Genomic DNA, 12609 nt, shown 5'->3' on the forward strand with positions numbered 1-12609 from the left:
TAAATATCTATATTCTCCAGTGTTTAAATAAAATAATCTCTCTCTATTCTAGTTTCTGCTATTGCTTTGAACAGTTTCCTTGGTGTTGTTGTTATAAATAATCTAATTTCCCCCCTTAGATTGGTTTTTTGATCCTTTTGCTTTGAATTTTATATAATGGCCTAAGTTTGGATTTATTTTATTTGGTATTCATGATGCCTTCTGAATCTGATGACTTTTTTCTTTATCAATTCTGGAAACATTTTGTAATATTTCCTCTTGTCCAATCCCTCTGGCCTCTCTTCTCAGAACTTTTATTGGAGAATATCTCTTTTATGTTTCATTTTTTTCTTTTGCATTTTTCAACTTTTTATCTCTCTTATGACTTCTTTTTAAATGTCTTTAGATTTATATTCTAATTGACTAATCGTCTCTTCAGCTGTGTCTATTGTTTTAATCCATTCTCTGAATATTTTATCTGTTACTAGTTTTTTTATTTCTAGGAGTTCTATTTTAAATGTCTAACGTTGTTATGGAATCTTGTAGCATGCTTTCATTTTTTTTTTTTTTTTTGTCTTTTTTGGGGCCACACCTGTGGTATATGGAAGTTCCCAGGCTAGGAGAATTGGAGCTTCAGCTGCTGACTATGGCACAGCCACAGCAACACAGGACTCAAGCCATGTCTGCAACCTACACCACAGCTCATGGCAATGCCAGATCCCTTAACCATTGAGCAAGGCCAGGGATAAAACCCATGTCCTCATGGATGCTAGTTGGATTCGTTTCTGCTGTACCACAACAGGAACTCTTGCATGCTTCGATTTTGATTTGTGTTTTATTTCTTTTAGACAGATATTTTATAGTCTTTATCAAACAATGATACTATCTGAACTTTCTTAAGATCTGCCTTTTTCCTTATGATGGCTTTTTTCCTTGTGGTTTTAAAATGTTGGGCTTGTGAGCTCATTTTTGACAAGGCTTTATCCGTGAGGATTGTAAGGCCACTGTTGAGAATGGCTTCTTCAAGAGAAGTTTTGCATTTGTTTCTCCTATCAGTTTCTCAGGTTTTACCAACCCAGGGCCAGTTTTGCCTCCTTATTGTTCAGTTTTAGATTTCTTTTACTGGTTCCTGTGTATTTCTCTAATTTTCTTGTGAACTTATTTATGCATTTAAAAGGAGGTTATTAATATTTTATCTAACCTGTCAAGGATTTTGTTGTGGAAAGATTTTTGGTTTTTGTTTTTTAAATTTGTAGTCTGTCATATTCTCCCAAACAGAACCTCCAAGACAGTTCTTTTTCTTCTAATTTTATATTTTATAGATAAACACGCTTGAAATCTGAGGGTAGTTTCAGTAAAACTTCAAACTAGAGTGTACTAGTTATTCTGATCCTAATCACCAGTTCTACAAATTATGTTATTTCATTTGACCCTGGTACCATCTTAGCTTAGGTTCCATCAAAACTTGATCCTGAGGCAAGCATTTGGGCACAAGAGGTAATACCAGGCAGCACAGTGAAGGAGTGAGACAGATAAAAGAGGAAAGCCTAAAAGGTGTGTTAATAAGTGAGTTCCCACCATGGTCAGCCAGGGTTCAAGTCCAATGTGTAGAACATACCTTATAATTATCTCACCAAAGGCCAAAGGAAGCGTGGGTATCCAGCAACTCCCATACCTAATCAGCTGACAAGTGCTCCTGGGATCAGGAATTCCCTGGCAGTTTCAGCCTATCATGTGCATGGGCAGAGTATATTCCTGGAGTCACAGAAAGATGCTCCTGCAGCAAGGAGATGCAGATGTTTGATACAGGAAGTCAATGACCAGTACAGAAATTCTTTAGTGAAGAAGCTGCCTCTCTGACTTTAAGGTGGGCTGAGGGGATCTATATTTGCTTGTGTTCTACATTAAATTCATTTGATTCTCTAAACTGAAGTTTGTTCCAAGGATGTAATTGATAATTATTATCACCCTCCCCTACTACCATTTTGTATTTGCTCACCTTTGGCCAGAACTTTTGCCGGCCTAGGGAACTAGCCCAATGGAGTGATCTGGATCTTCATCTCCGAGGGGTCTGAGTCCTTAGTTACTGTGTCCTTGTCAGGCCATGGCTGCTATGGATGTCACTATGAATAGCAAACTAAAAGATGGCCCAGTGAAGAGTCATTCCCTTTTTCTATAGCAGCAAGCTTAGTCTCTCATGGTGATTGGAGTCAATTACTCTTACTCGTGTATCAACTCCTTTCTTCTTCCTACTGATCTACCAGTATGAGCCCAAATTATCCAAATGGTAAGTGTGATTTTAAATTTAGTAGGAATTTTGCTGTGTGCTTTGATTGAGGCATCTCATCTCACTCTTCTAGGAATCAGAACCTCTAATCCATGAGGGTGTAGTGTTTCAGTAACCAGAAGCATAGTGGATCCCTGGAAGTGACGGTTAAGAAAAAAAAAAAAAAAGTTATTTTCTCTTGATTTCTAGACCTATGTCTTCTAGCTATCAGGGACATAGCACCATATGTCGACCTTTGGCTCAACATAGATAGTACATCATCAAACATGACTATCACCCCACACAGAAAGGTGTTGTCTGCAAGCCAGAGGCCACGTCAGTGTTCTCTTAGGCCAGCAGCTTCCAGGTAATGTGCTGTATTATAGAACCAGTAGACACATGTCCATTGTTTTGTCCTCTTCTCCATAAAATTGATGTAGGGAGATAATATATTAGATCTTTTCTTGGTACCTCAGACACTCAGTGAGTCTTCAGATAATGGTGCTGGTAGAGGTACTGTGGTCAGAAAAGGCAAACATTTCCATATAGATTATGTATTATGTAGAAATTCTCTCTCAAAAAAGAATTGCTGCCCTATCCAGAGTGGAAAGATTTGATGTCTTCAGCTTGCCTCCACATGGCTTGTTGGTCTCTCTGATGGGGGTTCCTCATTGGTCTCTGCTGCTGCCAGGGGAGAATTTAAACAACAGCAGCACCTAGATCAGTTTTAATGAGAAGTTTGTGTGGTTAAGACCTATAAATAGTCATTATCCTTGTCACCATAGTTACTCTGTTCATGAACTCATTGTGCAAGCACTTGGGTGTCCCAGGACAGAAGCTGGCTGATATCCACTATGTGAGTCACCCTGTTCAACAGATTGTTCTGTGCTTCCTCAGAGATGGACAGGCACTTAATAGATATTGACATGAGAAAAAAAAAATCTGCACCCATTGTGGCTACTCCTAATGGTCTAACATGCCTCTTCCCCAGGTTTTCTTTTCTCCAGTATCCTCATCTTGCTCCTTCCAGATTCCTGACCCACCAGCCAAGTCATTTTTCACTGCCCATGAATTTATCCTTAGCTCAGGACATTTCTCCCTCCACACAAGGTCAATGACTAAATGTAGCATTAAAAGCTCTACATGCTGAGCTTTTCCTGTCCTTAAAGGTCACCGGTGTGTGAGACTTTAATGCCGCAGCCCCAGTCTTTTTTCTGCTTGTACCATCATATGTACTAATCTGCTTCATCTGTGACTTAGGCTTGAGTATTTCCCTCTTCATCTTCTCTGGGTTCAAGGAACCTCCAACAAGGCCACAGGTATGGGCTGAGGGAGAAACACTACTGTATCTGGGTAGGTGACATGTGGGAGGAAGCTATCTGTTTACATTTGATGCTTATGCCCCCTGAACCTGTTTGGTCTGATCCCAAATATATCTCTCATCAAACAATTGATTTCTTCTGTGCCTATCCAAATCTATGGCTCTAGGAATCTGATAACATCCAGATCACTATTGGAATGCTCTGGTTTAGAGCTATCTGATGTCTCATGACCAGGGGTGTCTACCCAGCATCATGCCTGAAGCTGCTTTTTGAATGGAGAGCAGTTATCTTTTGCAGACAGCATGAACTTGCTCCAGAACTCTGAATGAGTCTATGCTGAGACTTAACATTGGGCTTTGGCAGAAATTTCAACAGCATTCTTATTTTACTTCTGTCCCACAGGGGTCTTCCTGAGTGACAAGAGACCTTGTGCTCCAGACCGAATGTTTTGCAGAGCCCTTGATTGCTCCAGGTACCACTCAAAACTGGTAGTCTCTCTAGTCACCTGATAAAAGAGTTGGAGCTGTATTTCCAAATATGGTTTATGGTGTCTCCAAAAAGTTCTCCTAAGGACTGTGCCTTTCTTAGTAGTAGGAGGTATAAGGCACAATAACTTATCTTTCACCTTGGAGGAGGTTTCCTAAACAGGACCTCAGAACTTCACTGATTTAAAAAGCCCCTCAATGTTTGGAGGGTTAATAACCCTCCCTCACTCTCTGCCATGAATTTATCTTTCCAGGGCATAAAGACATTTGACCATTTCCTGCTAAGAGTCTTCACATAATGTCAGCAGTATAGCATGATATCCATATAGATTATGTATTCAGGGACCAGGTATTTAGGGACCAGGAACAAGATGAGCACATGCAGTTCACTGGACTCACTCTCAGGTAGATTTGGGATGGGACACTATTTATCACCTGGCCTCCACTTGCCTCATGCTAACAGGGAGACCATGATGGTATTTTGCCCACTATTATTACTGTAAGCTCAGTTCCTACATCCAATAGCCCTTGAAAGATCTGAGTAGTACCCTCCATAGGTCTCTCTGGGTGAGTGTTGGGGTATAACTATTGTATATACTTAAATGATGGCAATGCAGAGTTGTTCCTCAAAGGGAACTGTTCTCTTTTTCAATCTATGGGGTCCGGACCTGAAAACTGACTCAGATGTGCATACTGGGTAAGGGTTCATAATTTTCCCTTCTTGCAGGTTGTATCAGCTTTCTTTATTTCTTTTTCTTTTCTTAAGGCTGCACCTGCGGCATATGGATGTTCCTAGGCTAGGGATCGAATCAGAGCTGCAGCTGCTAGCCTATGGCATAACCATAGTAACACCAGATCCTTAACCCACTGAGTGAGGCCAGGGATCAAACTTGCACCCTCACAGACACCATGTCGGGTTCTTAACCTGCTGAGCCACAGCGGGAATTCTTGTGTCGGCTTTCTGTTCACCTACTTTGGAGCTCTTGGTTGCATGAGTCAAGCAACACCCTCGTTGCTTGCCCATCTGTCAAACTTCATGTCTTTTTTTAGCCATCACCATAGATCTCTGCACATCTAGGCCTTGGTTGCCTTTATGGCCTTGCTTCCCATCGTAGAAATTATGTCCACCTTGCCCCGATGATTATACTGTTCCACCCAATCTCTGATGTTCCAGAATCTTCTCAGCCCATTGCCACTAGGTAGTCCAGTACAATAATTCCAGCCTTGGCCACCATCAGCTGTGGCCCACAGAAGTCCTGAGCCTCTTCACGGTGGTGACAGTCTCCTCTTTGGGGCATTGTTTTGGTGAAGGAAGTACCCTTGGGCTTTCTCAGGAGATACAGGAAGCTGGTGAGTTCTCTGGTCTTCTAATGTAAATCCATTCTAACCTGTCCCTTCTCTGATTCTTCTGGCAGTTTTCTCAGACTCTGCTGAAGAAGTTCTGGCATCTCTACCTCATTTTACAGGTAAGCTTATCCAAGCAGTGTTTTTAGCACTGACATCAGGTAACCTTACTTAGATGCTAGATCTGGAGTCATGGGAGGCTGCCCCCTATCAGTTAGCACTCCGCTACCTCACCTCCTCTTCCACCCTTTAGTCCAGCACCCTCAAGGTCTGTTCTCACGTATATTATCTTTGTTCCCTTGATGCATGTTAGCCAGGTCCATTTCCTCCCACAGCAGGGACTGTACTTTCCCAAGGGGCCTCACTTTTCAAAGAAACCTTACCAGGGCTATGTATTAAGTCTCTTTTGGAGCTCTGCCTACCGCAAACAGGCCTGGGGGAAAACCAATAAAGGATGCTTTAATGAACAAATCATCTCTGTTGGTGACTGAAGCTGATCCCACCAATGACTCTGAGAGACTCTGCAGAAGGTACCTTGCAGCTGTCCCATCAAGAGTGAGGGGGCTGAATATTTATCCACTCAACCCCTATTCCCCATTGGCTGGGGCTTTCTCCTGGAGATGTTGACTCCCCCCCTCTTTTTTTTGGCCCACCCTGAACACAGGCAAAGAAGACTCTTAAGCAGTGAGACACAGGGACTTGAAGAGGAAGTTACCAATATGCATGGAAATTGTCCCCTAAAGTGACCTCCCAGAAAAAAGGCACAGGAATGGGATACTGACGGTGTCTGCCACAGGTACAAGATTTCTTTTTATCTTATTTAAAGCACTTAGTCTGGTCTCATTCTCTTAGTAGTTTTCATTATTCTTTCATTCATCTGATAAATATTTATACTGAGTTCCTCCTGTTAGACCAAGAAGCTAACTCAATATTTTGAACCATCTACTGGCTTCTTTAAAATATTTTAATAAGGCAGAATGGCCTTGTTTTGTTTTTCTTAGTCCTACAAATTTTCTTTCCAATCCGTATGTAGTAACAAATGACTTTTACATCTGGATAATTTGAGTTCATGTAGTATTTTTATTCCCACTCATTTAGTTTTATCTCTCTTCTACATCAGTTATAAAACAATGAAAACTAGATCAATAAGTTTAGTCTCCAGGCAACAAAGGAAACACCAATCAATTTAGCCTTAGGCAGATCCATTTGTAAACCCAATTCTTTAAAGCTACTGGACTTTTAAAATAAATTTATAAATGTAACCAGTGTTTAAGCATGTGTTTTGTTTGATATTGTCTTATACTGTAGATCAGAGATCTTAAAAATATAAAGCACTTATCTTATATTTAAGTCTTTAAGCCATTTTGAGTTTATTTTGGTGCATGGTGTGACGGTGTGTTCTAGTTTCACTGATTTGCATGCAGCTGTCCAGGTTTCCCAGCAATACTTGCTGAAAAGACTGCCTTTTTCCCATTTTATATTCTTGCCTCCTTTGTCAAAGATTAATTGACCATACCATATGATATCACTTATATCTGGAATCTAATATACGGCACAAAGGAACCTTTCCACAAAAAAGAAAATCATGGACTTGGAGAATAGACTTGTGGTTGCCAAGTGGGAGGGGGAGGGGCTGGGAGGGACTGGGAGCTTGGGGTAAATAGATGCAGAATGTTGCCTTCGGGATGGATTAGCAATGGGATCCTGCTGTGTAGCACTGGGAACTCTGTCTAGTCAATTATGGATGGAACACATAATGTGAGAAAAAAGAATGTATGCATGTATGTTTATAGGGTCACCATGCTGTACAGTAGAAAAAAATATGTATATATACCATGCTGTACAGTAGAAAAAATATGTATATATATAAATAAATGATAAAAATATATATAAACCACTTAATAAGCAAGTAGAATCAATGTCAAAAATTTATTAAAGAGAACTAAATATTTTCATCTTCCCTGCCTCTCAAAAAAAAAAAAAAGTCTAAAAATGTGAATGCTATGAAAAACAAACACAGGCTAAGGATTCATTCCACATTAACAGAGGCCAAGGAGATACAGAAACTAAATGCAGAGCAGATACTGGACCAAGAATAAAAGCTATAAAATACATTATCAGGACAATTGGAGAAATCTGAATAAGGATTAAAGATTAGAAAATAGGTTTGTATTATGTTAAATTTCCTGATGATCTTATAAATCACACTCTGAAGTGTTTAGAGTCAAAAAGAGAGAAAGAGAAAGAATGATAAAACAAGCGGGACAAATATATGTAAATGGCAGAATTGGGGGATGAGTATCAAAGAGTTCTTTGTAATATTCGGTGAATATTTCTGCAAATTTGAAATCATCTCAAAATAAAAAAGTAAAAACAATAAGAGAAAACCAAAGTTATCAAGATGGTATCAGAGACGAGTCCCTTGGATGAAATCAGAACTTAGCTGCTAAGTGGAACTTGTATTTCATCCACTTACATGTCTTACTGTGGATAAATATTTTGCATCATACTGAACTCAATGTCGCATAATAAAGCTAAGCTCTTTTACAGTTAATGATGGATTATAGAGTAGAAAAACATGAATTTCATTAGTGTAGCATGTGAAAGAGTCTGACATATAATAGGAGTACACTGAATCCTGGGAGCCTTTCCTTCCTTGCTCTCTTTTATAGCAATTCTCAGCCGGATGTTGGACACGTAAATAAGATACTCTTGGTTGTAATACCCAACAAGTGACAGGAGAATTATGTCTAATACTCAGACCCAATTCAGCAGCATTTACATCAGTTTTTATATTTACAAAATTGTCTCATGGTATGAATCTAGTTGAGGAGCGAAAAGGCTTGAGAATGGCTTCCTCATGATATTGATAAGCTTTCAGTCATTTTTCTTTTCTCTGGAATAATTTTATAGTATGGGACATCCTTTGAGAATGATTTCACTATAATACGGATCTAAAAAGAACATTTAAAAACAACCCTAAAATTTCTAATCATCATTGCATCTTTTCCTTTTCTACTTTTAAGACTCCCTCTATATCCGTAGACAAAAATAAATACTAATTTGCAAGGTATAGAGTACTCTTGCTCACACTTACAATATGCTGTATTTCTGGAAAAGACGTTCTCAGAAGCAGTATAATCTGATATTTGTCCACATAGAAATAGAATTGAATTTGTTTATTTTTCTGTAAAGGAACTTGTTGCCAGCTTTTAATTTTTTAATTTTTTAAATTACTGAATGAATTTTATTACATTTATAGTTGTACAATCATCATTGCCAGCTTTTTAATAGACTAAACCACAAACTTCTTTTTTTAAAAACCTATAAACCATATTTCTTTATGCTATATGATAATCAATGGATATTTCTTTAGAAAGTTTTATGAAGGAAGTATTAAAATAACCAGTTACATAAAACTACATTTAGTAACTTAGCCTCATCATAAATCATATACAATTTTTAAATTTGAACAACTGTTTGGTGCAACAAACATGAAGACAAAGAACTACTTTTATAAGTTTGGAGAAGTGGATTCAATATTGTCTATTTGATCTTTTTGTTAAGGTGAATTTCAAGATCAGTTTTTCTGCTCTGCAAGGACTTGGAATCAATTTTCTTTGCAACTATGAGTGCAACACATAAGGAAAAGGCATTGTGGTAGACTGGAAGCTGGCCTGGTCAAATGAGTATAGCTCATTAAAAGCTAGTAAGAATGAATGATTGGACAAGAACCCAGAATACAAAGCAGATAAACAAGGCCCTAAAGGAATCAAGAGCTTCAATGGCAACTTGAGAAAATAGAAACAACTCAGATTATAATTTACAGTGGTTCCTCTGCATCTGAATTCCTAGGCAGTGTTCCTTGTGCAGTTATAGCATCACTAAAGTTATATGATCACCTAGGGGGAAAACCTAAAGATACCAGTTTCTTGTCAGCAGAGATGCTCACAACATGGCAGCTTACTTCCCCTGAATGAGAAATCGAGTGGGAGTAAGTGAAAGAAGACCCCTCTCCCCAGTGCAGAAGCCATGGTCTTTTTATAACCTAATGCAGGAAGTGATATCTTTTACTTCTACCACATTCTGTTGTTGGAAACAAGTCACTAAATCCAGCCCAGATGCAAGGGGAGGGAATTACACAAGTCATGATAGCAGAAGGCAGAGATCATTGGAAAACATCTTTGGTGTTGCCTACTTTACATACTCTTTTAAAGACTAATTTTTCTGTAGCCATGGAAACAAATAGCCACCTTCCCAATTTCAAACTCATTTAATAGATCAACTACAACTTCCCTCATTAAACATGTTTTTTTGCAAGCCTAGCCAATGAGTATTATTAACCTCTCACTTTTGTAAATCAATCAATCTGGAATAAATTCACTCAAATTAGCACACTTCTGAATGTGCCAACCAATCAATAAAGTCTCACCCAAGTAACCATGATTCAACAGATGATAACCATGAAAATCCACCAATCTTTGAACATTATGGATTCCCTCAAAACCCTAACTCTTAGTCTTTTGTAAGACTAATAGTCTACTCTGCTTGGAGGGACTCTTCCTGATCAATGTAACTCTTAAATTCAGCTTTTGTTTTTGTTTGTTTTAGGTACTGAGTGATGGTCTATCACCCTCTGACAATCCAATAGATGCTGTTTTAAGCCACTAAGTTTGAGTAGTAAGTGGTTAGGCAGCAAAAGCTAATTCATACACTCTGCCACTAACAAGTCTATCACAAGTCATTCTGTTTTTCATCCTCAAAAAAGTAGGGACCTGGCTCATTTGACATGAAAGTTAGAGAATACAGATTGTCAATCACTAATGGAAATGATAGTTTGCAAAAGTGATTGAGAGTCAAAGTTATCATTGTCGGGAATTTAGATTAATTTATGATTGAATAGATTTTATTTTGTCACTCATATTAAAGTCCAGTATTACAGATATCATAAGTGTTTCTGGAAGAATCTTTTCTATTTGGCTTTTAAGTGCATTCTTGATCTTTTAAAATACTAAAAATGCTCATGTTGATCTTGCGAAGGCATATATTCTCACACAACTTCAGAAGGATTTCTGAGAAGCTGGAATCTGGAAGGCATGTTTTAAAATCTTTGATGGTGAAAGAAGGAGGAATTCTTAAGAAAGTCTTAGAAGTGGGATATGACTAGGGTTTTTTTTTTCTCTCACATTCAGAGGCTTTCATGTGAAGCTTCTTTAGTGCAGCATTGGTCAAAACATGGTCCCTGGTATCTTGTGCTGATTATCTTCAAGAACTGCACATTTTAAAAATTCTGAGGTTTATCACATGCTGGTCAACCACCAGATGATCAGCAAACCCTACAAAGGAGGAGTATGGCAAGAAATAGTCTAAGAAATAAAATTGGGATTTCCCCAAACCATTTGTATTCAATGCACATTTAACATCTAAGTGTGTAAAAAGCACTGGGTTGAGAGGTTGGAATTGGAGATAAAACCAAAAGGTCGAATCTTAAATGCCATAATAAAGAATCCCAAGTATATTTTTAAAGAGCACAGGGAGCTTTTGAAATGGTTTAAATAGAGCAATGGCATAATCAGATCTGTGTCTTAGGAATATCGATCTGGTATATGTGCAGAATGTGTAGGATAAACAGTATTAGGGAGAATATAGAGGGAAGTAAACCAGTTAGGAAACCATAATGGTACTCCAGGTTGTGAGTTCTTATTGCTGTTTTACCACTTAACTATGTAACCTTAGAAGCCACCCAACCGTTGTGCCGCAGTCTCGCTGTCAGCAAAAGTATTGAGGTTGATCTATATGATTCCTAAGGTTTTTTTTAGAACCTGAAAAACCAAAGCAAAACTCTTTCATTCTCTGTAGCTCTATGAAGCAAAATTAAAGCAATGTAAGAGTCTGGGTCATTGAAAGAGCAAAAACAGCCTTGGTAAGTGTTGGTCAAAGATAAGCTTCTTTTGTTTACTCTTTTGTTGCAACCATTTCCCAACGCATGAATCTCACCTACATAACAGCTGACAGATGTCCCCTAGTCTCTGTTTCAATATCTCCAGCGAGAGAGAACTCATTCTCTCACTTCATCCCTTGCTGGGCAGCTCCAACTCTGTTTTCCTTTGTTTTTATGTTGAGGTAGAATTTGCTCCTGACTATTAGGTCTAGAATTACGTTAAGTCCATGCTTTCCCCTTCTGTGTGACCATTAATCTTGAGCCTAAACATTCTAAAGTATTTTTAACTGTTTTCTGAAGATGTGGTTTGGGACCCTTCACCTTCTTGAATATCCGGAGAGACTTAAGTGTAGCTTACGTGAAAGTTTGAATGCTGCTGCGACAGCCCCCAGCAGCCCCTGGCCCCTCCTCCTCCACCTTCCATCGCTGCTGGAGCGAGAGCACAGCTCAGAGTCTCCCTCAAAACCTGTGCTTCTCCAGTGTGCAGGCTCCATGGATGAGGCTTGTGGAATGGCCCAGGTGCTCTCTGTGGATTGTTAACAAAGTAGGCTGGGACTGATGGTCCCTCTTTCCCAGTGGGAGGGGCTGCACCTGAACCCAATTTACCAAGGACATGGTGGCTTCTGGATTGGTGGTCTCTTTCCCACCGCAGGAAGGGGCTTTGAAGTCCCACAGGCCCTGGGCAGTTAAGACTTCTCAGTACTCCTCTAATCAGCAAGCACTTAGGTTCAGTCCGCTCAGCACCTGAGCCCAAAAGCATCTGTTCCTCCCACTAATACATCCACTTTCATGATTGTCCAGTACAGAAGACAGGGGTCTCCAAACATTCTTGGGCTTCAAGTGTCCCCAGTAAATCTTGTACTTTTATACCGAGTTCGAAATTATGGAATTCACCCTCATCCACTTCACTGTAGAGTTTTAGTGCATGCACACACACACACACACACACACACACACACACACGTGCACACACACGGTTCCTCTCCTAATTTTTTGCCTTTTTTCTGAGAGATTAGGTCCAGGTTTCAGCATTGGATATGTTTCTCTTCTCCAAACCAAGTGGATTGAATTTTTCATTTATTGGTTTTTCTGAAAGTGAAAGATTTAATCCCAACCACCTCTCTCTTACTCAGAGCCGATATGTGCTCTTACCCCGGGACACAATGTTACCCCATAAATACATGAGCAGCTGAGCATAAGGTCTGGGGAGGGGAGGAGGTTCATGGCCCCCAGAACATCCCTTTGTGGGATCCCCCATGCATTCAGCCTCTG

At 39.3% G+C, this 12609-nt stretch overlaps 1 long non-coding RNA gene across 4 annotated transcripts in view; it reads left to right on the plus strand.

The window, feature by feature from the left end:
• Window positions 1-12609, plus strand: part of LOC106510390 — a 262228-nt gene that overhangs the window by 209155 nt on the left and 40464 nt on the right. For all 4 annotated transcript variants that reach the window (XR_002344176.1, XR_002344175.1, XR_002344174.1 and 1 more), the window contains 3 exons: window positions 3970-4039; window positions 5468-5518; window positions 6061-6192. This is a non-coding gene — a long non-coding RNA (uncharacterized LOC106510390). The remainder of the gene's footprint in view (window positions 1-3969; window positions 4040-5467; window positions 5519-6060; window positions 6193-12609) is intronic.

This window comes from Sus scrofa, chromosome 5 (genome assembly GCF_000003025.6).
Source record: "Sus scrofa isolate TJ Tabasco breed Duroc chromosome 5, Sscrofa11.1, whole genome shotgun sequence".
Taxonomy (NCBI): domain Eukaryota; kingdom Metazoa; phylum Chordata; class Mammalia; order Artiodactyla; family Suidae; genus Sus; species Sus scrofa.